The sequence below is a fragment of the Cricetulus griseus genome, chromosome 2 (assembly GCF_003668045.3).
Source record: "Cricetulus griseus strain 17A/GY chromosome 2, alternate assembly CriGri-PICRH-1.0, whole genome shotgun sequence".
NCBI lineage: Eukaryota > Metazoa > Chordata > Mammalia > Rodentia > Cricetidae > Cricetulus > Cricetulus griseus.
In genome coordinates this window covers 16,235,060-16,246,040 of record NC_048595.1, presented here as the reverse complement: position 1 = coordinate 16,246,040, position 10,981 = coordinate 16,235,060, and the positions used below count along the sequence as shown (strand labels likewise).

At 46.5% G+C, this 10,981-nt stretch overlaps 1 long non-coding RNA gene across 1 annotated transcript; it reads left to right on the top strand.

The window, feature by feature from the left end:
• Positions 1-2,659: 2,659 nt before the first annotated feature.
• On the top strand, positions 2,660-4,368 carry LOC107978461. Its single transcript, XR_004768139.1, has 2 exons — positions 2,660-3,148; positions 3,574-4,368. It is a non-coding gene; the product is annotated as an uncharacterized LOC107978461 (long non-coding RNA).
• Positions 4,369-10,981: the final 6,613 nt, after the last annotated feature.

Here is a 10,981-nt window from a genome sequence, read left to right as displayed (position 1 = left end):
TCCTACCTGTCAAGTCCTCTTATCCAAGCTTACCATGGTTTTTTGTTTTTTGTTTTTGTTTTGGTTTTGGTTTTTTGGCTTTTTGAGACAGGGTTTCTCTGTGGCTTTGGAGGCTGTCCTGGATCTCTCTCTGTAGACCAGGCTGTCCTCGAACTCACAGAGATCCACCTGCCTCTGCCTCCCGAGTGCTGGGATTAAAGATGTGCGCCATCAACGTCCAGCTTACCATGTTATTTTAAGTTTGAATCATGTGAACATATATTGCTTGGTTCATTACAAGTAAGTGAGAAATATATATCAAGTAAATGAAAACAAAAAGAAAGCTAGGATAACAATGCATTCAAATGAACCCAAAGAACCACACAGTTAAAAAAAAATCCTTTCTCTGAGGAGACAGGGTGCTGTCACAGCACAGGTGAGCCTGATGGTCCAACTTAGTGATAACTTAAATAATTGCTTCCTGGTGGACTTCCAGAGCAAGGTAGGTGAACTCAAAGTGGTAACTGCAAATGGGAACACATCCTCTCAGAAACTGACAGAGAGCAAAAGCAAAGGCATGGAGCATTTGAGCACACCTAATAAACTAATAGATAAAAACCTCACCCCAAGTCCAGAGCACTGACTATCTCCAGTCACAGAGCCCAGAGCACTGACTATCCCCAATCACAGAGCCCAGAGCACTGACTATCTCCAATCACAGAGCCCAAAGCACTCACTATCCCCAGTCACAGAGCCCAGAGCACTGACTATCCCCAGTCACAGAGCCCAGAGCACTGACTATCCCCAATCACAGAGCCCAGAGCACTGACTATCCCCAATCACAGAGCCCAGAGCACTGACTATCCCCAATCACAGAGCCCAAAGCACTCACTATCCCCAGTCACAGAGCCCAGAGCACTGACTATCCCCAGTCACAGAGCCAAGAGCACTGACTATCCCCAGTCACAGAGCTCAGAGCACTGACTATCCCCAATCACAGAGCCCAGAGCACTGACTATCCCCAATCACACAGAGCCCAGAGCACTGACTATCCCCAATCACACAGAGCCCAGAGCACTGACTATCCCCAGTCACAGAGCCCAGAGCACTGACTATCCCCAGTCACAGAGCCCAGAGCACTGACTATCCCCAGTCACAGAGCCCAGAGCACTGACTATCCCCAGTCACAGAGCCCAGAGCACTGACTATCCCCAATCACAGAGCCCAGAGCACTGACTATCCCCAGTCACAGAGCCCAGAGCACTGACTATCCCCAGTCACAGAGCCCAGAGCACTGACTATCCCCAGTCACAGAGCCAAGAGCACTGACTATCCCCAGTCACAGAGCCCAGAGCACTGACTATCCCCAATCACAGAGCCCAGAGCACTGACTATCCCCAGTCACAGAGCCCAGAGCACTGACTATCCCCAATCACAGAGCCCAGAGCACTGACTATCCCCAGTCACAGAGCCCAGAGCACTGACTATCCCCAATCACAGAGCCCAGAGCACTGACTATCCCCAGTCACAGAGCCCAGAGCACTGACTATCCCCAGTCACAGAGCCCAGAGCACTGACTATCTCCAGTCACAGAGCCCAGAGCACTGACTATCCCCAATCACAGAGCCCAGAGCACTGACTATCCCCAGTCACAGAGCCCAGAGCACTGACTATCCCCAATCACAGAGCCCAGAGCACTGACTATCCCCAGTCACAGAGCCCAGAGCACTGACTATCCCCAGTCACAGAGCCCAGAGCACTGACTATCCCCAATCACAGAGCCCAGAGCACTGACTATCCCCAGTCACAGAGCCCAGAGCACTGACTATCCCCAGTCACAGAGCCCAGAGCACTGACTATCCCCAATCACACAAAATATACAGAACCAGATCACATACTGAGCTCCAGAAGAATGAAGGGATTCCTAAGAGTTGAAGAGTTCTGAGCAATTTGCTAAGTGAGGCAGGAATCAATAATTCAAAGCTGTACCGGTCCGGAAACTCAGAATCAGGCCTCTATTCCCCAGGGCAAGTGTCATGGGAAAAATAATATCTAGGACAAAGATGCACAGAAACCAGTAAAGTGTAGCCAAGGTATTTGTTACAGGGCAAGTTATACCTTTGAATGCATTTCTTAGAAGCCAGGAAGGTAAAGACAGGAGGGTTGCAGAGGGTTCCAGGCCAGCCTGTGCTACATGGTCAGACTTTGTTTCAAAAAAGCTTAACAAAAAAAAAAAAAAAAAAAAAAGGACAAGGTAGAACTACCACATAAATGGTACACTTGTTAAGTGTCAATTTTAAAAGGAGTGAAAAGCATAGTGAATTGAAGACAGAAAACAGGATAACTAAAGGCATTGTCAGCTGTGGGGGAGGAACAATAACTGGGATTAACAGTTGTTTTTTTTAAAGAAGGGTTTTTGACTTGGTTCAGTGGGTGTTTGGCTTATTTTCCATTGCTATGCTAAAACACTGTGACCAGAAGCAGCTTGTGGAGGTGTGGCAGCTTGAGAGAAAATGGCCCCCAAAGGGAGTGGCGCTAATGAGAGGTGAGGCGTGGCTTTGTCGGAGTAGGTATGGTCTTGTTGGAGGAAGTATGTCACTGTGGAGCCTGTTTTGAGGTCTCATATATGCTCAAACCACGCCCATCGAGACAGACCACTTCCTGTTGCCTGTGAGTCAAGATATAATAACTCTCAGCTCCTTCTCCAGCACCATGTCTGCCTGCAGGCTGCCGTGTCCCACCATGATGATAGCGGACTGAACCTCTGAACTGTAAGTGAGCCACCACAACCAAATGTTTTCCTTTCAGAGAATTGCTGTGATCATTGCTGTGTCTTCACAGCAATAGAAACTGTAACTAAGACAGAAGTGAAGGACCTGTTGCACTTTGCAGGTTGTCCTAGTCCATCACTGGGAGAAGCCGGGTCAGACACTCAAGGCAGGATCCTGGAAGCAGGAACTGACGGAGAGGCCATGAAGGAATGCTACTTACTGGTTAGCTTCCAGGCTCCTGTCAGTTTAGCTACAATTAATACACCTCCCAGGACACCTGCCCATGGGCAGCAGGATCCTCAGAGTGCTGGCCCCTTCTACATCAATCTTCAATCAAGACAGTGCTCCCAGCTAACTCTTGTTTCTGTTAAGTTGACCAAAACTAACCATCACCGTAGGTAAGGATGCTCCCTAGGCCAGCCTAATGCCATGACTTCAATCCCTGGGACCCATGGCAGAAGGGGAGAACCAACTCCAGGTAGTGGTTCTCTGACCTCCATATTCGATCTGGGGTGTGCCCTCAGTACATTTTAAACAAAGAGCTGAAGAGGGGCAATTCCTGACAAAGGGCGAGCACATGGAGCACAGGATGGGGCTGGAGAGGTGGCTCAGCAGTTAAGAGCTCATCTGCTCTTGCAGAAGACTCAGCTGGGAACCAACACTTAAACTCCGGTGGCTCCAGCTCCAAGGGATCTGATTCACTATTCTGGCTTCCTGCAGCACCTGCACACACATAGCACACTGTGTAGATACATGAAAATAAAAGAATAGCTAGCTGCTATAGAAACATTTGTACACAATGGCAAGAGTTTTGCTGTTGCAGGATGCTCTGAGCTGCAGTGATGGGGATGTCATGGTGATGAAGAAGAGGAAGAAGGAGAAGGGGAGAGGAAGGAGAAGGAGAAGGAGAAGAAGAAGAAGAAGAAGAAGAAGAAGAAGAAGAAGAAGAAGAAGAAGAAGAAGAAGAAGAAGAAGAAGAAGAAGAAGAAATAATTAGCTAAACTGTTTTAAAAATAGTCTGTTACCTCTCTAGCAACAAGAGGCACCAAAGTAATGTAACTCAAGGACTTGTGTTAAAGTCATCAAAGCCAAGTTTCTTTCTGTCCTCAGTGCATTATCTTAGTCTGTACACCAGTTCTCCTCTGAGACACAAGATGGCTACAGAAGGTCCAGATCTCACATCATTACCGCTATGGTCGATACCAGAAAAGGGCTCTTTTTTTTTTTTTTCATTCTGCTTTCCTATTTTTGTCATAGAATCAAAAAATAAAGAAAAGAAAATCCTCTTTCCTTAAAATCTGTCCCCTGAGCCCTTCCCTTGCATGTCTTCCGCTTCCATGGATCTGACATTCACATCTAACCCTGTCACTGGCTAGAAAAGGGGCCACCATTTCCACAGAAGCTGAATCTGGGTCCTCTCCAAAACTGGGTAGACCAGTCTCCCCTGAAATGTGTGACTGAGTAATGAAAGACGGAGGTTATCAAAATAACTTCAAGAGAGGCAGTTGACCATGGTAGGGTCAACATTTTGTGAAAATCGAAAACAGTGGATTCATTCTTTGGGGAAAAATTGTGAAATACCAAAGTAAGTACAAGGCAAATAAAATGGATTAACACATTCTTTGCTTCATTCATTCATTCAATAATTTAATTATTGAGTGCCTATTAAAAATTGCCACTATTTCCATTCAAACACAGTCAGTAACCATCCCCAGGCTTAATCAAAATGTCATCAGGCCAGGGAGATTTTGCAGGCAAATTCTACCAAACTTCTACTGAACAACTCGTTTCTATTTCTTCAAAGGTTTTACAGAGAATAAAGGACACAGTCTCCCAATTAATTGTTAAATCTAGTTAAACCAAATTATAACAAAATAGGTACAGTATGAGAAGACTTATAAATCAGCCTCTAACTACAAATGGGAAATTCACAATTAAAAATTCACAGTAGGGTTTATTTAGAATCAGATGAATCTACCAATATTTGTTAGAGAAAAATTATAATAGATACAGGGAAAAAAATCAAGTTGTAGTTAAAGTAGCTTTCTTACGCTGATACATTTTCTCTATCAAAAGCGTATGGGGCTGGAGAGATCACTCAGCAGTTAAGAGCACAGGCTGCGATTCCAGAGGTCTTGAGTTCAATTCTCAGCAACCACATGGTGGCTCACAACCATCTGTAATGAGATCTGGTGCCCTTTTCTGGCATAAAGGTGAAAGAGCACTCAAATACATAAAATACATAAATAATCTTTTTTTTTTTTTAAATGTCTACAGTAGAGCTGGGTGTGCTTCTAAGTCCAATGCTCAGGAGGCAGAGGCAGGTAGATCTCTGTGAATTGAGGCCAGCCTGGTCTTTATAGTGAGTTTCTGGTCCATCAGGGCTACATAGTGAGACCCTGTTTCAGAAACACCCCTCCCCATAAAATCCTTCAAAAGGTCCTGCAGTCAGATGTTGTGGTCCACACCTCTCATGCCAGCACTTGAAAGGTGAGGCCAAAGGATCAGGGGTTCACAACCATCTTTGGCTACATGAGTTGTTCCCCACTCTTCACTGTTGGAGTCATAATGTTTACTTTGTGCCATTGTATATTGGGAAAGTTTTAAGTTTTTACAGAGGCTTACAGCTCAAAGTTTGCCTTAGATCTCTGAAGAGTCTGAACTTTTGAATGGTGCTGGCACTCTTGGGACCATGAGGACTTTTAAAAATCAGGCAGAATGCATTTTGCAGTGGCTATGCTTTGGGGTGGAGTGTTAGGATGGGAGAGTCTTCCCACCTGCCATGGGTAAGAACACAAGCTAGTGGCACTGTTTTGGAAGGCTGTGGCAATTTTAGGAGGTAGGGTCTGGTTGGTGGAGGCGTGTGTCACAGGAGATGGGCCTTTAAGGGTCGTATACTGGCTGTGCCGGCTAGTTTTATGTCAACTTGACACAAGCGATAGTCATATGAGAAGAGGGAGCCTCAAATGAGAAAATGCCTTCATAATATCAAGCTTCATGCAAGCCTTTAGGGCATTTTCTTAACTAAAGACTGATTGGGAGGAGCACAGTCCATTGTGGGTAGGACTCCTGGGCTGGTGGTCCTGAGTTCTATAAAAATCACCCTGCATAGAAAGCGAGCCACTAAGCGCATTTCTCCTTGGTCTCTGCATCAACCTGGAGGCTGGTTCCTGCCCCGCCTGTGTTCCCTTTTTAACTTCCTTTGATGTTTATGAACAGTGGTGTGGAAGATGAAGCCTCTTCAAGTTGCTTTTGGCCATGGTATTTCATCACAGCAGTAGTAACCCTAACTGGCCCCGCTTTTCATTCCACCCTCGGCTTCTTGATCCACACCACCTCCCCATGCTCCTGCTGCCACAGAACAAATCACATTTGCTGTTGTGGATTCCCCCATTGAGACAAGCTGCAATCCCTCTGAAACCACGAACCCAAACAAACCTTTCCCTGACCAAGCTGTTCCTGTCACAGTGAGAAAACCAGCAGACACAACACACTGCTGCAAGGAGTGAAAACTGGTCCAGCCAGTTTGGAAAGCAGTATAGCCACATGGTGTTTAGTAGCGTCATGGACCACTTTATTGTAGCACAAGTTCTAGTAGGTCTTAATGATAAAAACTCAGAGACAGATATTGGGGTTAAAGCTGAATATCAGAGAGGCAAAGCGGCCAGCCACTATCGAGTTCTCACCTCTACCAATGCTCAGACCAAAAAGGCGATCCTGTCCTCAGATTGCATCTCCAGACTGCACTGTTCCTCAGACTGCCCCTGAGCTCCTGTCTCCTCCTGCCTTATATTCCTCTCTAGTGCTGGGATTAAGGGTTTGGGATCCTAAGTTTTCATGAGGTGTTTCTCTTTAGACTGAATCAATTTGGTGTAGCTCAGAGTGGCTGCAAATTGAGAAAGAATCTGTCTGCCTCTGTCTCCCAAGTGCTGGGATTAAAGGTATGTGCCACCACTGTCTGGCTTCTATGGCTAACTAGTATGGTTAGCTTTGCACTCTGATCTTCAGGCAAGCTTTTATTTGTTAGATCATAAACAAAATATCACCACACTTTATATCACAGATGACAGCTGTGTTCCAACCTTAGGGAAACGTCTGACCTAAACTCCCAGAAATAAGTCACAGCGTTGTTACACCAGCACACTTGGAAGTAGCTTCAATGTTCTTCAGTAGGGAATTATTCAATAAAACATAATGTGCATGATTGAAGAACTCAGTGTCACTGTCAAAAGGACCAAGTCCATGTCAGTCAACATCAGCAGACCTCAAGGAAAAAGAATGGCAGATTTAGTCATTTAGTGTCAATTGTTTACAAAACACACACTAGACAATACAGAAAGTTGTTTAGCTAAGTGGCTGTGTGCTCAAAATGTAAAAGCATCTATAAGCACGGATAAAATGACAGAGAGCCCGAGAATCATACTTATGGGATAAGAGGGATAGAGCAGGAAATAAAAGACAGAGTAAAAGATGAGATTGAAGACTAAAATACTAAATCAAATGATAAGCCTGGGACCAGACTGAAACCTCAGAAGAACAGATATGAGTTCCATTCATCTTTGCTTTTTTAATCTTTTTGAGCTAGGATCTCAGGTAGTCCAGGCTACACGCAGAGCCCAATTCACTGCAGAGCAGAGGATGACTTCAAACTTATTATCCTTTTTCTCTGACCTCCCCAGCACACACCACCAGGCCCAGTGCTGAAGATGGAACCAGGACACCGTGAATGCCAGACATGTGCTCTGCTAACTGAGCCTCATGCTAACTCATACCCTCAGTTCATTTTTCAAGTCAGCAAGCACAAGTGTTGCAGACACCTGGCTCCTCAATAGCAGTTCCTTTTCGGAGAGAGTCTTGCCATGGAGTCCAGACTGACTGAATCCTCCTGCCTCAGCATCTCAGGTGCTGGTATTACAGGCATTCACTACTGTGCCCAGCTAATATTTCCTGAATGAGCCGATGATCCCCCAAAGAACATCTCTGTGGGTTATGCTTCCACTTGGGACCTTGCAATGATTTATCAGAATATTTTCCTCTACTGAGCTCCGCACCATTTGCCTCCAACTGTTTAATCTCATCAAGCAGAGCGCTCACAACTTGCAGTTATTTCATGCGAGGCTATTATCATGGCTATCTTCGATGTTGTTTTGTTTTTCATTTGGAGTTGTATTTCTAAAGCATCGCTCTCCCCGGCAGGTTTTGAGCCATCTGCCGTAAAGGAGGCACTTAAGATTTCAATAGCAGCGAAAACAGATTAAGCAAAGGTTTGCCTTTCATGTGGAGTGTATTTCTGTTCTGCTTTCAGGTCTGCACCTCAAAGAGCCTTTCTTTTGTTTCGGTCGATTGAAATTGGGGCCTGGGTACCGGATGAAATGCCTTCGTGCTTCTTTCAACTATTCCGCGTGTGGAGGAAATCTCCTGCCTCAGATATCCGCATGGCTTCCTTTATGTCTCTGCTCAAATGCCATCATTTTTTATTTCGGGGTGTCAGGGCTTGAGCCCAGGGCCTCACACATGCCAGACAAGTGTTCCACCACTGAGCTACGCCCCAAGCCCCAATGGCTCTTTTTTTTTTTTTCTTTTTAAAGCTAGGATCTCACTTAGTCTCCCAGGCAGGCCTAGGACTCTGAATCTCTAGCCTCAGCCTCCCAAGTCCTAGAGTTATGGGTGGGTGCCATCATACCAGGCTTGTATACCATCTTCTTGAGAGGTTTTTAGCCATTTTAGCCATAGCTGCACCACCCATTTAGCCTATCTTGTTCTCTCTCTCTCTCTCCATCTCTCTCTCTCTCTCTCTCTCTCTCTCTCTCTCTCCCCCCTCTCTCTCCCCCTCTCTCTCTCTCTCTCTCTCTCTCTCTCTCTCTCTCTCTCTCTCTCTCTCTCTCTGTAGGTCAGAGGTCAGCACTGGGCGTCTTTCTCAATTTCTCTCCACTATATATTTTTTGAAACAGGGTCTCTTGATGAACTTGCCAGTTTGGCTAGACTGGCTGACCAGAAAGCGCCATGGCTCCTCCTGTCCCCCACTTCCAGCACTAGGATGGCAGGTACACCACACCTGTATTTTTTCATGGGCTCAGGTCCCTATGCTTCCACAGCAAGCGCTCCACCAACTGAGCCATCTGGCCTGGCTGGCTTTGCTTTTCTTCCGAGCACCTCTTATTTCATACTGTGTGGTTGTATCTGTTTATAATCCACTTCTCCATGAGGGACTGTCAGTCCCTTGAGAGCAGGGACTCTCAACACATGTCTGCTTGAGATCAGGGATGCATCACTCTGTGGAGAGGTGTGCACACACCTCTCCATCATATAGAGCTTTGGGTCCAGCTTACTTCCTGTAATCGACCCAACTCCACCAGTCATCTTCCCACTGACTACATACACATTGATTCCACTGATTATTTATTGAGCCCCTGCTGTGTGCCAGCTGTTGTGTGATTCTGTGGCCAATGAGAGGGAGCAGGCCTCAGGGGCTTTACTTTCATTTCAGTGGTGTCTGTGACCTCGCGTTTCTGAAGCTGGCCCAGTTATTAGAAGTTCGGGGCTGTCGAGATGGCTCAGCAGGTAAAAGTGCTTGCTGGGTAAGCTCGATGGCCTGGATTTGATCCCTGGGTCCCATGGTGGAAAAAGGGAGCTGACTCCAAAAATCTGTTCTCCACGCATGCACCGCTGCACACGTGAAACACACACACACACACACACACACACACACACACACACACACTTTTAGAGTTGTTTTAGAGTTGACATGTTTCACACCTATAATCCAAGGAGTTAGGAGGATTAGAATTTGGGTAAAGGTACATGAGTACCTGCCAAAAACAAAACAAAAACCTTAGCCAAAGTTGAGTGAATGCTGAACACAGGCATCCTGGGAGGCACTCAGTCTAGAACCACGTATAATGGCTTCAGAGACCTGCCAGGACCCTGCATGGTCCCTCCCTGCTCCTCTTCAGCCTCCTAGATTGCTTTAGTCACTGTTTCTTCCCAGGGGTTGGAGTGGGCTTCTCTCTAGCATCCAGACACAGCCTGAGAGTTTGTCTGAACCTAAGACCCCCTTTCCATGACAGACTTAGCACTCACTGCCCATTTGCTAGAAAGGATTCAGGAGGCATCTAGTTCATGACAGTCTTACTGTATAGCTCAGTCTAGTCTTAAACTTGTACCTATCCTCCTGCCTCAGCCTCCTGAGCGCTGGGATTGCCACCGCACCCAGCAGTTTAGGGTTTTCTACATCATGTTAAAGACAAGGAAATTGGTGATAGATAAGTTTAGAAACTTCTTCAGGGTAGGTGGTCAATTCAGGCATCGGACTCAGCCTTGCCTATCAACCCTCCACTCTCCTCCATTGACCACTTTGCCTCTAAGACATCTACGGATTCCCTCTATTCACTGGGGCAAATGTCCACCTCTGGTTATTATGGAAATTAAAATAGCTGCCACAGTACCCAGCAAGGGTTCAATGCATAGCCTGAGAACCTCAGTTCTGTCTCTTTCTCTCTGGAGACCACGCCTCCTTTTCCATAGCCTCTCTGTATGGAGGAAGGCTCCCAGGACAAGGCCGCAAGAGCTTAAAGCTGTTCCCTCACATCTGTGGCCAGGAAGCAGAAAGCCATGATGCCTGCTGCTGATCAAAATGCTTTCCCCATTTATATAGTCCAGGATCCCAGTCTGGAACTGGGACCACCTATCACGGGACAGGTCTTCTCGTCTAACTTACACAATCAAGATACCCCTAAACACACAGGCCTATCAGGAGGCCTTCTTCCCAGGTGATATTAGAGTCTAACAGGTCAACAGTCAACACCAACCAACACAGGAGCATCGCAGGCTTGCTGGCAGCTCGGAACTCCTCAGAGACTGCTGACAATCCTGGCTTGATAGTACTATTGCTTGGACCAGGGTAGAGTGAGGGGTGAGAGAGAAAGTAGATGGAGAAAGCCAGGAGTGGCAGCACACACACCTAATCCCAGCAGTTAGGAGACAGAGGCAGGAGGATGGGGCGTTGGAAGCCACCCTCAGCTATGTGTTGAGATGGGGGGGCTAAGGGAAGGTGGGCATCAGGGTGGGCAGCTGAGTGGCTGAGTGCCACCTATAGTATGTGACTGGTGATTGCCTGCCGGCAACTGAAACCTTAAGCTCATGAGGATGCTGCTAGAACTGCCCAGTGACTCTCAAACACATTGGCCACAGACCCAGCCCCCTTCAAATCCACCTCTATCTTTTCTTGAGGA